This window comes from Pteropus medius, unplaced genomic scaffold, assembly GCF_902729225.1.
Source record: "Pteropus medius unplaced genomic scaffold, Ma_sr-lr_union100, whole genome shotgun sequence".
NCBI lineage: Eukaryota > Metazoa > Chordata > Mammalia > Chiroptera > Pteropodidae > Pteropus > Pteropus medius.
The window spans coordinates 2,417,484-2,435,664 of NW_024347790.1; the positions used below are offsets into that span (position 1 = coordinate 2,417,484).

At 44.7% G+C, this 18,181-nt stretch overlaps 1 protein-coding gene and 1 long non-coding RNA gene across 2 annotated transcripts in view; both read right to left on the reverse strand.

Annotated features, from left to right (window-relative positions):
* FAM171A1 (family with sequence similarity 171 member A1) overlaps nt 1-18,181 on the reverse strand; it is a 117,498-nt gene that overhangs the window by 63,522 nt on the left and 35,795 nt on the right.
* Nucleotides 9,304-15,710, reverse strand: LOC120614630 (uncharacterized). Its single transcript, XR_005656019.1, has 2 exons — nt 11,877-15,710; nt 9,304-10,603 (listed from the first exon to the last, which is right to left on the reverse strand). It is a non-coding gene; the product is annotated as an uncharacterized LOC120614630 (long non-coding RNA).

The following is an 18,181-nucleotide window of genomic DNA, read 5'->3' on the forward strand; positions in this document are numbered from 1 at the left end:
TTTATGAAAGAAGAAAAAGGTCCTTAAAGCGGCTGAAGTTCAGTCAATGTGGTGATTAAATTACACATGGGCTTATCTTTTCAAAGAAAGATATTCGACAAACTACAGTGAACCTATTATTATCACTTTCTTTTCTGTTTCAGAAGGAGCTTAAATACCTGAGGGCACTTCAAGGTCTTGGATGTGAGTGCCTGTGATTACTGGGGGGTTGGGGAGGGGGCAGTATGTACAGAATGTTCCACGGCCAAATGGTCTGGGGTTGGCTCCCAGGCTCCTCACGTATTTGTTGTGTGGTCTCAGTCGAGTCGGTCAGTCTCCTGAAGCCTCTATTTCTTCATCCATAAAACAAGGGTTCCAATCGCTTTGAAAACATCGTAGGATTTGTTGGAGGCTTGGCAATGATGTTTGTAAGGGGTCTGTTCGCACAAGCTCGTTCCCGACCTTGATTCCTAACCCTCATGCGTCTCAATTTCCCTGGAGAAACGAATGCACAAATCCACCACCACCTCTCAATGAAAAAGTCTCTCAATGAAAGAGAAATATGAAAGGAAAGAGAGTGACAACCTGTATTTGCGTCTCATCTCTCCACTTCCTGCCTAAGGCTCTTAACAAGAACTTTTCATCTATAAAAGAAAAAGGGGGGTGATTCCCTCCATACTCACCTCAGGAGATAATGAGTGTAAAGTGCTTAGCAGATAGCACAGAACAGTGAGGGTTTAATAACCGTTAGCCATTTTTGTAATTAGCTTATTGTTTCCCAACATTTCACTCAAATGAGGATCACCAAGGATCTTCAGAAAGTTTGCAAAAGACCCCCTGAAAAAGGTTCATGGAAGGAGTGTGGACCACGCTCGACTACAGTTTCTTTCATGCCCACCGCTGACAGTTCCTAAGGACACAGGGAGCTGGAGGAACAGCAGGAGCCACCGTCAGCGGCCATTTCTCCCGCGGTCCCTTGCATTTCTGCACATCTTGTGGATGAGGCACTGACCAGACTTTGGTGTAGACCCTCTTCAAGGATGTTTGTTCAGTGAACATCCATGTGAGACAGACAGTACCTCTCTCTGAAGCAAAATAAAAGTCTGATCACCACTCCAATGTCTGCGTGTGTGTGGTGGTGGCGGTGGGGGTGTTCCCATACCACCAAGAAATTCTTGGACACCTGCTGGATGTCCTACAATTTAACTAGAGACGGTATCAGATCTCACAGGGCAAGGGGCTCAGTCCTACAAGACTGCGCCTCCCCACCCCCGCCCCACTTCGAATGCCAATCACAAAGTCCAGGTTGTCACCTGTGCTTCTATCTGACTGGCTATAGATCAGAGGGGCCCACGACCCCCTCCTTGGGTCTGATTAATTTGCTAAAATCTGTCTCACAGAACTTAGGAAACATTTTACTTAGTAGATCACTGGTTTATTATAATGATAAGACTATATAACACAGGAACAGCCAGATGGACGAATGCATAGGACGAGGTATGGGAAGGGGGCGGAGCTTCCATGCCTTCTCCAGGCATGCTGTTCTCCCCAAATCTTCATGTGTTCCCCAACCTGGAAGCTCTCCAGACCTCCTGGGAGGTCTGGGGGGTGGGACTGAAAATCCCCAAGCTAATGACATGGCTAGTTTCTCTGCTGACCAGCCCCCATCCTGAGCTGTGTTCCATAGGTCACTTCATTAATATAACAAAAGACACTTTTATGACTCTCACCACTTTGGAAATTCCAAGGGTTTTAAGGGCTCTGTGCCAGAAACAGGGACAAAGACTGAATATATGCTTCTTATAAATCACAATATCATAGGCAGGCATGCCTACTGCCGATTATAAAAGATTCGTGTTCCCAGAGCCCAGAGTTTCTCTCCTGTAATGCAACCTACTGCATGTGCTGGTATCGTCTGGCCCTCTCTGAGATGCTCTACGGGAGATGGGGCTCAGGGAACTGGAACAAGGATGCTGCCACTCTGGCTACAGCTACTGCTGTAACAAATGGTCCTTCATCTCTGACCCGGAAGTATCATGTCTTCTACCAGCATCCGTCCAACTGTGGCAAGCAGACTTATTAACTTACCAGTATGGCAGAATTTCAGACCCTTCACAATTCCTGACAGCCTCCAAGGACCCAAGGAAGTCCAGGCATTGAGGCAGGAAAAAAGTGGGCTAGGGTCCTCAAAGAAGGGCCAGGAGAGTCAGAAAAACAAAACAAAACAAAACCATAGACAAAGCAGTCCCAAGTTTTGGGTAATGCCTTTGGTTTACAAGAGTTCTTTTTTACCAGTGGATTTCAATATTCTTAAATAACCCTCTATCAGGGATGAGCAAGTTTGCCCTTATGTCTTGGCAAATTCTAACCACTCCCACTGATCATACCACACCTATTCCCCGCCACCAGCCTCTCTGCTCAGCTAATTCAAAGTGGTCACCCCAGTATGCTTCTCGCATGGGCCCAGCCTTCCCCACAGAACAGAGACAAAAAGCAGAATCTGAGGGTTTTTCCACTCCGAGCGTTAGTGGCCATTTTGTTTGTGTTTAAAGTGCTGATCATTTTAATCCCCTTTTAACTTTTAAGAGTTAAAAAGCCATATTTAGGTCATCATAAGCAAAGCCTGATGAGTTGAGGAGAATTAAAATTATATGCTAACTGGGTTGCTAGCTGCTATCTGTTTAACATCTGAAAATGTACATTTGTTTAGTGAAATACTATTCCTGTTTTTTACATCTGTTTAAATAAATCCTGTATTAATGAGACAGCACTGTAAACTATCCCTACTCCTACATGTTACAAAACATATAATGTTCTGATTAACACCAATATTTATGAAATCTAACTTATAGGTTTTCTAAGAAATTTAAAACTTTTCACAACACAATTAAAATTTCTTGATACATCGGAGAGGGAAAAAACCTGACTATTCTGAACAACAAAGAACTGTTCCTTCTGATTTTTCCACGGTGAACACCAACACAGAATATTTTCCACACTGTTTAGGTTTACAGAATGATTATTAATTTGTGCCAAATGGATTAACATTTCGCCTTCCGATCTTTACAGCTCACGTACTGGCACCGGCGTCAATAAAGGGATTTCATTTTCCGCTCTTGTCTCTAAACACGAGTTCCACAGTCCTCTTTACTGCCAACTCAATTAATAAAATGGAGATTTATTTTTCCAAGCTGTAGTATAGAGGGTCTGCCATACTTTGTCTTATACTTGTAAGTCAATGCTATGTTTAGCTTTCCTTCACAAGGGCGTTATCAAATGCCACCTGTCAAATGGGTCACAGACATATATTATGCACTGAACAATCACTTGGCTCAGACCAAGAACTCAAAAGCTATCCGAGTGGCAGGGCTGACGATCACATCCCAGAGAGAGCCCACTGGCCGAAGCAGTAAGGAACACAAGTGTAGGCGGAAAAGTCCACATGTGAAAGAGACGAGAGCGAAGTCTCGGGGCGCCTGCTGCTGATCGGCCCGCTTGGCTCCCTCGCCAGGGAGAGCGCGCCGGTCCACTCACGCACAGTCCCGGGCGTTTCGTGGGACCTTCCCACTGGGAATATGAACTGAAAGAACCTGGGCATGAGGAAAAACCACTGGAAGGGTCAGAGGCTTCATCCCCACAAAGAAGAAACAGTGGGCTCTTGGCTGGGCTATAACCTTTGAGTCTTCACAAGGAACTTGAGGTTCTCATTCAAGGTTACATAGCTAGTTTGTAACTGAGATGGGGCCGTAAGAGTGAGCAGTGTATGAATCACGTCTTTTAATTCTGCATGTTGGATGCGTTGATATCCTGGGGCTTTGCTGACTCTGGAGGGATCACCCCTTTCCAGGGCCCGCTAATCCCTAGAGATAGCAAATTGCTGGTGGTGAGGGCTCACCTGTGAGCACGCCTTCATATGCAAACTAACCCATTCGGAATCCACAGCCCAACCATCTGCTCTGTGAGGCTCACTCAAGGTCACTCTCTGCATGCCCTGATCACCTCGGGGCCAGACATCAGACAACCAGAGACAGTCCTCGTCCAGAGCCTGCTGAAATTATTTAACTAGCCAACCCTAACTCCACCTAGCCTGCTTACCCTGCCTTGTCCATTCCTCACCAAGAAAACCATACTAAAAGTTCTCGACTGCGTTTTTCCTTGCTCCCTCTGCCTCCAAACCAAGCCTGGTGCTTCGCCATGTGGCCCCCATGGCCTGCCATGCTCTGTCCTCTTGGAAACTGTGAGTAACACAATGTATCTTGGCCTCGCCATATCCAAATAATAATAAAATCTATGCTTTAAAACAGTAGGTGACTCAAAGTTTCCTGGCTGAGGATAAAGCATGAACAGAGTCTTGGTACAGAACTAGTTAGAGTTATACTTGCTCTAAGGAAGAACTTTCTAAAAGTGTCAGCTGCATGAACAAACAGTATATTCCGCATCACAGAAGATACTTCAGCAGTGGGAGGAGAAGGTGGCTTGTCAGGAAGGAGCAATGAGGACTCAGGTCAGACCCGACGACGCTTTATGTTACCTTCCAGACCACAGCAGCTGTAAAATGACCTAATGTATCAGAGCAGTGAATGAGAAATGGCGGATTTTCAACAGCAGAGGATCACGGAAGATTTGGGGGCAGGTGGGTGAAGCGATTTATCTTATAACAATATGCAAAATGGACGGCCTCAGAGGGAGACTGTGGGCGGAAGGAATAACGAGGAGATTCCTGTTGAAGTTGAGTCCCAAGATTGCAGCTAGGGGCTTGCTGGTGCATAGGTACATGTGTATGATAGTAGGGACAAAAACAGGAGGGAGGGTAACTTTGAACTTGAACTGACTGCCTGACAGCATAGACATAAACTTGCAAAGGACTCACCCAAGCAGTGCACGGTCCAGACAAAATATGGGGAAAACATCATGGATGTCACTTTCAGTGCGCGACTTGACAGCATAATTCTTGGTGGGCCTAAGCTTCACACTCAGCAGCACACTTATCCAAGTCATTTGATTCAAAAAAGATTTTAAGTTATGAATTTCAGTTCAGGTATTTCACTAAGGCTACAGTAAGTATTTTTGGTTCTCCTTTGAAAAAGCCACATTTAAAATACTGTCATGCATAGGAAAAATGTTTAAATCATTCTGTCATCAATATCAGTAGTTTATTTAGCTTTTTTAGGATGAGATATTCTTTTAAAGTTGACTTTCAAGACCATCCGATTGGGGATGAAGACTCTCGACAAGGGCTAATGACCCAAACAGAAATGAGGGCAGCAGCAGAAAACTGCATCCTAAATACAATAATCTGCAGACAGAGAACCAGCAATTACTTCCAGATTCCCATTTTTTTTTCTTTCGCTCAATTAGGTCACATGTACCTTCTCATCAGAACTAAATTCAGCAAACGTACAACATGGCTACACCCCTGCCAGGTCCAGCTCCCTGGAACACTTTTTAACCTATCACAGGAGTTCCGGGGTTCACCTGGGGTCCCCTTCCGGGGCTTCGGGTTGTGACGGTTCATGGGTGCAGACACCCAGGAGGTCCAGTGCACTCTGCTGGGATGGTCTCTGCTGGGTGATCCGATTTCCAGCTTCCATGTGCTGACTCAGCGGTGTAAGGAAGACACCACCCACACACCCTGACAGGACAAATGCTTTAACTTGTTTTTCAGGAAGCTGTGAATCGGCATAAACCCTACAACTTCCCACTCACCTGCCTGGAGCTGCTGGATGCCGTTTACATGGGCCATATAGGGGATGAATCTCTATGACCTTGTAGAACACAAATGGGGTTCTAAAACCTTGAGCTAATGGGCCACACACAAGATTAAAGAGTTACAATTTCATCCGAACATAGGAAGAGACTTAAGACCCCAAAACAATAACATCCACCATCACGAAAATGAGAATATAGTCTTCCAACACTGTGATACTTTCTTTCTGATCATCCAACCGGTGAATATTCAGGGCTTACTGAGGAGCACCGAGGCAACGAGGAAAAATGAAAACTTTCACACTTCATGAGTAGGAAGGAGTAAACATTTTTGTCATTTCATGCTGTCCACATTCATGCGTTAATCTTTCAAAATCATTGGTTTTTACACACACATTCCAAATGCAATACATTAGACTCCAGGTCCAAGTAACAGAGCACACACGATTTACTTAGGAAGGGAGCAAAACCGTTACCTCATTGTGAAAGTTAATAAATGCTAGGCGGATAAAGTCTTGGAAACAGACGAACATCTGCTAACATTTAGTTTTCAAAAGCAGAAAGTTAGTTTTTAAAAAGATATGGAACAGTTCAGACACGTTATCATGACAAAGTCTATTTTGATCAATATTTCCATAAGTAATTGCTCCAGTTTGTCAACTTTAAAAGAGCAAATATAATCTTAACACAAACAGCTACTTCTTGTTGCAAATCTGGTCCTACTTTCATCTTTGAACGTTCTGTTTTCTTGCTCATTTCTTATTATTATGCAATTTGTAAATACTAAATTAATGAATGGAGATAACTTAAGTATGAATAAAATACAAATTAGAGGCAAGCAGAAACCAAGTTTATCTTATTTTCTAATGCATATATTTACTGAAATAACCAATATTCCAGTAAGCTGAAGGTGTGCTCACAACTCGCAACTTGAAAGCAAACCACAAGTATTCATAGTCTTAGCTGACAACTGCCTAAGTTTTAAACAAGATACTCAATAGCATCTGAATCGAAATCCACAAAGAAAACAAAATATTTGGAGGTGAAGAATCTAACCTCTAAATGCTCGTTTTAGGACTTGAAGGAAATTAGCGTGTTTTTTTTCCTATGCCTCCTTTTCTGCAATGTGAAAAACTACATTATTAATTACAAACGCAGGAGATGGTAATTGCTGCTAATATTTTATTGTAGAAAACTTTCAGATCATTAGTCATTTTTGCTTAATGTAAACAGAGTCAATCTTCAATTAGGAGGAAAACAGAATATAAAGGGTAATATTGAATTTGTAAGCTCTGATCTCTAACTTTGGCAGGCCTCTGGGGTTAAGCGACAGACATAAGTTGTCTTTTGGGTCTGGGACTCATTAGCCTGACGTTAAAAGAGAGGTGAGCTTAACTAGCCAATTGCACTTGATAGTTTAGTGTCTTTCTGGCCTTGTATGACACCTTTGATGACACAATGTTTCTGATTTCTGTCACAAGGCTTGCAATGGGTTGGGGGGAGAGTTTGGATTGAGGGAGGGTTTGGTGAGAGAGGAAATTGAGAAAGAGTAACATCAAATTGATAATTAAAAGAAAAAGCACATATACATATGTATATATACTGGATATTACAGCTTCCAATAACTATCACATAGGTCCTATTATTTGATCTCAGTAGTAGGTAATGTCCTTGGTTCACAGGAAAGGGCAGTGCGATCTAAAAAGCTAAAAGATACCCTAAAAATGGCAGAGCCGAGATGCAAAGTGGTCTGGTCTCGTGGCCCAGCAGCACGGCATCCCGGGGCCCTGGGCCAGCTCTGCAGAGCAGCAGGGGCCCCTCCCCTTGCAGCTATGACCCGCTCCAAAAGCTCTCCCCAACCGGTCTGTCTTTACGGCAAAACTTTCTTCCTGTGCGAAGACCCTTGGGTCTAAGCATCCATCCTCCAGGCCTCCTCCTTCCCGCTGCCCCACCATGTGCCTGGAAAGCTGCTCTGTGGCAGGACTGACCGTGTCCCAGAGGAAGGACAGGCACAGGGAACCCGAGGGAAACAGGAAGTAGGGAAAGGAGGGAGTCTGCTGTGACGTACTTCTCCCCTGAATCCCACCCTGCTTTTCACGTAGTTCCATCCCACCAGGTTCTCCCCAGAATCCCAAACGACACACATTTACAAGTACTGCCTTCTTTTCTAAAAATTGGGCCACTTCCTTTACGCTCAGAGTCTAAGCATTTCTGTTTGAAAAGACTCAGCAGGTTTTTGCATTTTGAAAAGCACCACAGGGGACCTGTACACGCTTTCTGCCGGCACAAGTATAATCTCAACGTATCATTTCAAAATTTTCCATCTGCATTTAATATTTCAATGAAACGGAGTGGAGGGAGAAGACTCCCTTTTAATTATTTTTGACCCACTTGCTACGAAAGTAGGTAATGATGTTTAAAGGCTCCCGTTGGCATGGAGTAACCTTCACCTTGCCTTCTCTGTGCATATGGTTTCGTTCCCTCCTTTAAACAGATCTGATCTCACTCCTGCCCTTAAAAATGAGTAGTAAGTACGACTTAATCTCCATTCATCCTGGGACTCCCCTTAAATGAGCTCCAAAACACTGCTGGGGGTGGGGGTGGGGGCTTAGACAGAATTCCTAGGCATGGATCTTTTCCTCCTCCAGGAGGAAGGGGAGCTGGTTGCTCTCACGATCCCCGGGAAGGAGCACCACGTCTTCCCTACAAGAGCTCTTGATGGAGACTGTTTCTAAGCAACCCTTAGCACCCCTACATCCTAGTCTTTCCAATGCACGAGGCAGGGGGAGTCACTTCTACCCATCTCTCACTTGTAGTAAATATGGTTTGATAACAGCTCAGCTTAAGAAAAATGGTGTCTGGACAGTGCTAGGCCAACGGAGGTGCCCCTGGGACACCTACAGGTACCATCCTCCATGGCTTACAGAGCACGTTCACACGCGTCACTTCGTTCCATCGCTTACTTTTATTGTGAGGTATGTGATACGCACCCTGTTTTTACAGACAAGGAAACACACTCAGAGAGGTTAAGGGACCCGTCTGAGGCACGCAGCTGGTACACGGAAGAGCTGGGATCCTTTCATGGATCCTAGCCCTGCTAAATCTGGTGCACTTTCTGTTACACCAATGTGCCTGCAATTGGGTCCCAGGCTGTGCCTTTCGAATCGACCAGATTGGACGGTCACCACAAAAGGAGAGAGAAGGCCCCCCTCCATGTAGAAGCGCGCCTGAACAAAGAATGGGGAAAAAAGTATGTTCCAAGTTCTAAACAGAGCAGCAGCGTTAGAAACTGCGCTGGTGGTCTTAGTGACAGGTCACCCTCGCCCCAAGGCCTTCATTGCCACCTTGCTGCGGAACTCCAGAATCGGTCTGCTGCTACGTGGGGAGCCCTCTCTTTTAAATGCGATGCTGGACCTGAGTAAACATGGGGCCTGCTTTGGCTGGAACCAGTGGGGTCGGATGGGGCGAGGTGGGGCGAGGTGGGGCGAGCAGGCGGCCTGGACCTCCACCTTCCCTGACACCTTCACCTGCCTCCCTGCACCTGGAGGGCTGTGCCACTCAGGCTGAGTGAGGGTCACACAAGTACCCTCTGCAAGTTGAACTGTGACTTTTTTAAAAAATTTGGCACCAGAATGTAAACCAAGCACCATTCCGAGTTCGGCACTGACTTCACTCTGGCTCTGTGCCTTCTGCCTGCCAGGAACGCAGTGCCCGGTCCAGGGCACCAGGTCCGGGGAGTCCTGGAGCCTGACCGCACTTGGTGGGGGCTGTCCTCCATGGAGACGCTGGGAATTCCCAGTCGGAACAGTGAGAATACCTCCTCTGTGCTGCGGTGGAAGCTTCTCCCTGCTCCAGGCCTCAGCAGCTGGAGGAAGGGATCGGGGAGACCCGGCTGTCTCAGGAGGGGCAGTTCTAGCACTTGTGGCTGAAATGCCTCTAGAGTCCGCCATGAGCTTCCCCGCCACCAGCAGCGGCCTATTCCATGACTGGACATCACGAGATATCAGAAAATCCTTCCTTTTCCTGACCTAAAATGTTCCCTTCTGGAACTTCTCACTCTTCACTGTCCTAATGGGGCCTTGAGAGTCAAACATTAACAGTCTCCCGGCCAAAAGCCCCAGACTAGCAAGAATTTGGAGAGGACAATGACTAAACCACAGACTGCCTCTAAATCAATTAGGTACACTTTTAATAGTCGGTTTTATCCTAATAAAGGAGCTGACCATTTTCAAAATGCAGGAGACCGGGCACCTGGAGATCTTAACTTTTGTGTTTTTTGTGTACTTCCAGTCTTTTAAGATAAAGCACATCCAGACTGAAAGGCAAATTAAGGTGCATAAATAAACATCCCCAGGGTAGAGAAAAACAGAGCCCTCCCAGGTAAATAACTCCATTCACGATTCACTTCGTCATCCTTAATTCGGAAAAATAAAATGCAGTGAGTGTATTTATGGATTTGCAGGAGTGCATGATCCAAGGAAAATCTCCACGTTCTTGCCAGAATGGAGCAGAACTTTGCTGAGCCCACACTCTGGGCAAGCGGGGACTGCTCCTGTCCTATGTCCTCGGTCCCCAGAGCTCCACGCTATGTCCGTCTGTCGCACGGGGAATCTGATCTCTGCTCCCGTCATCTATCCTGAAGTCCTCTCTGTCTCAAGCAGACCTTTCCTGTTGACCATGTGCTTCCCTGATCATTCTCGGGGCAGCCCATTTGCACTGCCCAAACCTGATGGAGGGGTGGCACGCCACGAGTACAGTCACATGGTATACGACAGGACGAACTGCCGCTCGACGCTCGGGGAGGATTTCAGAATAGGAGGCCACATACAGTGGTACAAAAACATAGGGCTGAATGCCTGCCATCATCGTCACTCACATCTTGACACTGTTAAAAGAGACAGAGAGGGAGAAGGGGCACCTGCCGCGTCCTCTTTCTACCCTACTGCGTGACAAGGTCCGGAGATGGGGACAGAGGCTTCGAGGAATGCATCGTCAAGAACGAGGACGTGGCATGTGTTTAGGGATAATTGGTTTCTTAGAAATGATCCTATTAATAGGGGGAATTTGGGTAGCACAAATTCTTGTAAGTGTAAACGCTGTACAAATGGATTTCCTCAAAATTGGCTCTGAAGAAAACATAGTAAATTCCCCGCGTATGGAGTCAGCTCTGGTCACCCTGACGTGTCCAGAATGCATAAACCCTTTATTTGAACAATTATTAAGGGAAATTCCTTTTGACGCGCCTCTTAAAGATATTATGAATAAATTATAACAAGCTGAATTACTAGAACCAGTTTATACTCCTGTTCCCATGCAGTTAGTAGAAAAATTAGTAAAGGATAAGAAATTTACTAATAAGCCTGTGCCTACTATAGAAGGGCCTCCTTTTGTGGCCTAGTGGATAAATAGAAAACTCTGGTATCCACCTAGGGGGGCTAATAGTATGAAAAGATTACCTGATCTTCCTTTGCCTTATTCAGAAGCTTATAATAAAGATAGTATACATGTAGTGAATAAAGATAGAATTCATGTGCCTTATAGTAGTTTAAGTTTCATAGAAAGGCTGGCTAGGTCGGGATCTCCTTGGTGCTTAAAAACAAAGGAACAGAAACTTAGCTTATGAAAGCAGCTTTGTAAAACTGATTTTTATAAATATTTTCCTCATCACTGCACCAAGGAAACTTTTGAACAGCTATGAGAAAGGTTCAGCTTGAACTTTAGATATAGCATAAATCAAATAGCATTTAAAAGATTTCTTCAGGCAGAAAGAAGAACAATGTCTGCCCACAAGCCAATACTTGCTGTTATGAATACATCTATCTATCACCTTTACTTAAATCAAACTGTATCTTACGTAATAGATATAATAATTAAAAGTTTAGATTGTTCCATCAGGTAGTTCTGTTCTAATGATTGAGAGAAAAATGTACTAGTTAATCATGAACATTAATAATAATATACTCTATAAGATTTTCTGCTCCGCCTAACCACAGAAATTTAACTCCCTGCTACCTTAACAACAAAGTATAATCAAATGCCAAATAAAAAGTATAAAAGTTGTACTCAAATCACAATAAAACGGAACAGTGTCACACTGCCTCTGAGCTGTGTAGTCGACTGTCTCCTGCGCCGACGCCTTGCCCACCTTCGGGGCCCCCTGGATCCTGTCGTGGCTGGACCGTGGCAGGCACCCATTGGGCATGTTTTAGAATTATTTTGCTGAGCTGATTAACCGATTATTCATTTTTAAAAACACAGTAGACCTGAGCACTTGCAGATTTTGACTTCTGTGGTTCTGCTTATTTGCAAGTCTTTCTGAGGCTGGCGTCGTGGCGCAAACTGTAATGAGTCTGGGATATAAGTCACGCTCACTGTAGAAGGAACATGGTTGCTGGGCCCATCTGGCCAACTACATGACACCCCGCTCTCTGCGAGAATCAAGGGATTTCTGGAGAAACAGTTCAAGGGACCCCAGCACCCTTCCTCATCCCTGGGGCCAGACAAGGCATTTCATCCCAGCCTCACAGAGGGTGAGCATGGCCCCTGATGGCCTGCCTTCCCAAAGTGCCTGGGGGAAAGGTCGGGGAGCACCTGATGCAGTATTCCTCTCTCCTATTGACTGAAAGCAGGCAGGACAGGCCGGAAGCGCCCCCACACCTCCCATCCCAAGGGCTGGCCCACGGCCCAAGCCTGCAGGGCTGCTGAGGCAGGAGGTGGCCTATCCAGCTCTGTCCGCCTGCCTCTCCCTCCCCTTCTTCCGGAGTGGGAGGGTGTGCTAGGAATTGAACTTGTCTTTTCTTGTATCACGAGAAAATTCTCAGACTCCAGTTTGGAATTAGGGAAAGAGGTCACCCCTAGGCCTTCTTATCTGTTTGTTTAAATCAACTTTATTGAGGTATATAATTCAGATTGTAAAAAAGTCCACCCATCTTAAGTGTACAGTTGGGTGAGTTTTGACAAACGCACTCATACACCTGTGTAACCACCCGCAGTGCCTGTAAATATAAACATTGCTACTGCCTCCCACGACGCCCCGGCCTCCGTTTCTACCCACTAGATCCAGCTAACAAAGGCGAGAGGGACGGTTTCCACTTTGGAGCTAAGTCACTCTGCCATTTACGAGCTGTGTGACGGGCTAGTTGTCTAATCTCTCCATCTCCAGCTCAGGCCTTACAAAGTCCTTACTGGGGATAAGGAGAAAACAATATTTTAAACACTGTACTTTGTGTGTGCGCCGTACAGTGCATTTAGATTTGTCTGGCACACAGCAGGAGGCTGAGCTTTTCACCTTTTTCTCCCCGACTGTCGATGTAAGGTGGAAAATGAATTTTTATTTTATGCATATACAGATAAAAAAGAATCCCACACATAAAACCCCATATCCCAAAGGCCACTAAATCTAACATTTTGGTTTATTTCCTTGGGTTTTGTTTGTTTTTTACTTTGGGCCATATTTTTCTACATAGCAGGAAGCTTATATTCCATGTACATTTTTACATTTTAAACATAAATCAGCATGTAAATATTTCCCTTGTCACTAAAAACTTGCGTTAAAAATTACGTAACATCTCATCTTATGGCTAGGTCATAGAAGTATTCCCTATTTGAACGTGTAGGTTGCTTCCAGTTTTCACTACTATAAATGATGCCACCAGAACGCCTGTGCATAATTTACCTGTTTTGAACAACGGGCATTTCTTGGTTTATTAAGAAGCTGTATTTTCTGTTTGGACCATCTGGGCTACCTCTGGAATGTGCAGGCATCGACCCATAGGGTAGCTTCCTTCCTCAGCAGGCCACCCAGCCTCCATGTGTCGGAAGGACAAGCTTTGGTGTCTCTCCAAACTGCAGAGTTAGTATTTGTTAAGTGAAGTTTCCTATGGCCGTGCTCGTAGCACAAGAGCATCCTTCTGAGTGATCCAGTGCGTCTCTCTCCTCTACTTCCAAGAAGCCAGTCCCGCATTTGGGCCCGGCCATCTTGATGCTGACTAAGTGACGGAGGCAGATTGGATACCTCCATCCACAGGGGGCCTTGTTCCTTCTTAAGACTCAGTGACTTTCTTTCCAACTGTCAACAAGAAGGAAGGTCTAAGCGGAATCACAGAAAAAACTCCATCTGTGAGATACCATTTGTCACCTAAAGCTTTCAATTTTCTGGCAAAAAATTCAATTTTCTGGCAAAAAAATCGGTAAGTTCGATGATATACACGATGTTGGCATAATTTTGGAAAAAAATGGATACTCGACATTCACTCCTCGATGGGAACGTAAATTAGTGTAACTGCTCTGGTAATTCCCATCGAAGTCACAAGTGTATGTATGCTTTTGACAGGCAATTCGGCCTTTAGGAATTTATGTCACAGACACATCCATGCGTCCTCTGACACAACGTAAAAAAAAAGGTGTCCTGCCCATCGGGGGTCCTGAAGCCGGCCTGGGTGACACAGGGAGGAAATATGCCACCCACATTTGAGAGACTCAGCGTCTAGCAGGAGAGCTGTCTAAACGGATATCTATCTTCTGGGGGGGACCTGAAGAAGAGTTCCAAGGCGTTGACAGGTGTGTCAGGAGGAAAAGCAGGCCTCTAAGACTCAAGCGAGCAGGAGAGAGAAAGGTTGTGCCCGACGAAATGAGTGTACAGAGAGAAAGACACATGTGAGGCTGGTCGGAGGCCTGAGGTCAGGCAGGCCTGGGGAGGCCTGGACACAGGCTGCATGATCTATCTGCCTGGAGAACAAAGCAAAACAGTCTCTCCAGAGAGGTGAGGCCATGGTCAGCTGCAGAGGACCTTACGGCCATCGATAAGGTCTGGGTTTGTCCTGCAGCCCCACGGTCACTGAGGTGAAGCGTGCAAAGGGAATCTGGCTGTACTAATATTTTATGCTGATACATACGACATAATTTATAAATAAATAGACACATCTCGGGCACGTGCTGCATTTTCCCGCTAAAGTCATGCAGTCACAGATGTGCGGGGACAAACGATCTCAGTGACGGGGAGACTGGAACCTTGATGGCAGGAAAGCAACGTGGTTCGACTGGTTGTCAGCAAGAATACCGGGCGCTCGAGACTCCACCTCCTTAACCCCCAGAGCGATGAGTCTGGAGAAAGGAAGGGATCAGGGACTCCTGTGGCGTGCAGCCAAGGCCCGGCCCGGCCCCCTGGGATGCGAGCGGCTACTCAGGTCAGTGGCCAAACCCCACTGCCGCACGGAGAAGGAGCATGAAGCTGGTTGTGGATCTGTGGGTAGCAGGTCTAAACGGGGGTCGGGGGGAGAAAAAAGGAAAAACTATAGTTAACTCCAGCATTTCTTGCAGAGAACTCCATTAACTTTCTTCCAAGCAGTCCTGTCACCCAAGACGCCACCCGCACCTCCCGGAGAAGAAGATGCTGGAAGGTGAATGGATTTCTCTGCAAGAGGCCAGGAGTTAACTCGACCATCAAGTGCTAAATCTGGTTTCCATCATGGGTTTCAGAATATCAACTGGATCTGCTATTTTTAGGGGTTTTCAAGGTATATGTAGTCTTATATTTGCTCTGGTGGAGCGTGCTTAATTTTATTCATATCTTTCTAAGTGTGCTTAATATTTTAATTTTCTGCCCACCCGTTTAAGACTTCCTAGGGGTCTAAGCATGGCTACTGTGGGAGCACAGTCCCCTAGCCCCTCACGACATTCCTCATCATCTGCAGTCCTTTTGATTAAATAAACAAGAACAGCAGGTAAGAATACTTAGCTTTTCACATTACCTAGACCTGCTAGGGTTGTAGAAACCCTCACTATTTGGAGATCACACTTGCCCTCTCTTTTTTGCTAAGAGCTAAAGATAAAGTGGTCCCAAACTACTCCTGAGAAAGGAGTGACATCCTGATTTTGACTGTCATAAGGGGAAATTTCAGAGGCCTCCCAGTGCTTCCAAGAAAGATAAAAGGCTGCAGAGGGGTCAAAAGGGAGTAAAGAATAAGAAAAACCCAAAGTCACCATTGGACGTCCACTTCCACCCCAACTTCTGTGTAAAGGAGACCATCCAGGAAGGCTGATAGGAGGGTGACAAGTCTGGAGGGTTACAGCTAGACTCAACAGGATGGTGAAGACACTTCTCAAAACAGCAATTTTTATATTCGAGCCAGCGAATGGGCCATCCGGTGAACCGAGTGACAGAATCTCTACTTCTCTTTTCCATCACTGCTTCCTTCCAGCAGAAAGCCCAATTCATCAACAAAGAAAAACGATACATCTCCCCTCAATGACAACAATAAGGCACGGCTGGAGATTTCGAATACACATAGGGAAGACGCTTTCTCGAAAGTGGGAATGGGGAAACCAACAAAAGCACAAGCAATCCCTTCATCCAAGAAGAACTCAACGAAGGCACAGAACATATACAAATTTTTTTTTTAACAATATTTTTTTATCATCTGTTGTCCTTTCAAGTAAATAAACGAGAACAGCAGATAAGAATACTTAGCTTTTCACATTAGATAGACCATTTTAAACCACACATAAGAAATTGCCTTCTCCTACTTCTACCAAACAAGTTATAGTAAGATTGCACCATGGAAATGCTGGAAATTAGCAGTAGAAGTTATGAAAGAGTTGAGTAATTCAGCCAACTTGTAATTTGTCTAAATCAAATGGTTTCTAGATAACATACTTGGAAAGAGAGTTCAATGGTGATGTGATGCGGGCAGATTGCTGTGTTGATCTTGGCAGTCAAAGCCAGCCCTGTCACAGTCACACGGGTGTATTTTACATTTGATCATTTTGTGGCCTGACTCAAGAAGGCTACCATTTCAAAGAATGTCCTCGCATGTTCAAGTTCACTATTTGGAAAAGGCAGTTGAGAAAATGTACACTCTTTCCAATATTCAAAATACAATATGAAATACTTTAAAGAAGAGATAAGATAGCTCAGTAGGACAATCTCTGCTTAGCGAAATGGGAATAATCTGAAACTCTAGCAGTACCTAGGCTATCACTTAATGACAACAAACAGGTCTATGTCTGGGGGGCTCTTAAAAAACATGCTCTTCTTCTCAGGTGGGCTGTCTGTCCTTTCACTCACAACTCTAAAAGGACATTGCTCAGAGTGACCACTTACAAAAACTTAACAACAAGAAAGCCGCAGTTTCAGTTTCCACCAAATAGACTGTTAAAAAAAAAAACCAAAAACTTTTTCTCACTAAAACTATGACTCAGTTTCATGAACAGTGGATTTTGTACAGCTTCCACTAAAATAAAAACTTTTTTTTTTTTGGCAAACATTACACCACAAAGAAAAACACAATTACCTTTTGAATTTCTCGAAGTCTAAAATTATGATATATTCAAATACTAGTATTCTCCGTCAGGAACCTCAACCCTTTAATCAAAACAGAGAGAAAAAAAACTGAAGCTTCAAAATCAAAATGGTTTGTGCCTCAAATCAGAAAGAAAGACCATGTTGATGGTATTTCATATCATCATCAGCTCATAAAACTACACAGACGCAGCCCCTCTAGAAGATGAATATTTAGAATAGAAATTGACCTGACAGTTGCCTTCGACTCTGTAGTTTCGCAAGGAATACACGGAGCTCTGATTTGTACCATGCATTATTTATCATGGCACTGAGAAACAAACAGTAGATACTGTTGCTGACTATCAGCCAAGACAGCTACAATGCGCCAAGGTGCAAAATTTTGCAGGAAATAAAGCTCTAATGTTCTAATTCCTTTTGCATGAACATTAATGGTACCTCTTCATGCTCCAGAGGTCTGATACAGGCATGAGTTATTAGATCTTTTAAAACCTTCTCAGAGATTAGAAGTCTGCAGAAAAATACTACTGGGGGTTAAAAACAGCTTCCTGAAATTGTTCTAAATGGACAAATGATGCTTTGCCTTCTCGGACAGCTGTTCAATAACTGAATACAGCTGGAGAGAGTCAGCTGCCCAGAGAATTCAGTTTGGTTCGCTACCAGGCTTTCTTTTCCAGAATGCCTTCCAACACTGAAACCAGTCTGATTTCTTTTAAGGGCATTAAAAAAGATAGTTTCTGTTTTGATTCTTTTCCATCACGCTTCACCCCTGTTAGATAACGTAAACTGTGTATTTAAAGGAGAGAGTCTTAAGGTTAAGGCTATTCCACTCAAACTTTAGCTGGACATGGGGGAAGATACAGCTGTTTACCATGCAGTTCCCTCCAGGATACTGTGCTCATTCAAACTCACTGACCCCTAGTTGGCACAATTGCTCACTAATACCAAAACCACTTATTAGTAACTGTCAATGTTTCAAATAAAAAGCATGAGGATGTTCGAGCTCTTCAAGAAATAGCAAGTAAGATTGTCCACCAAGTGGTCTCCCAGGATGGGGTCATTCTGGTAAATTCATCTCAGTGTCTGGGTCTGTCTGGTCTTCGGCCCTGATGGAGATACTGCCTCCAGACAGACCCGCCTTCGACAGGCTGACAGACCGATGTATGAAAACAAAGTCTTAATGTGCAATGGAAGATA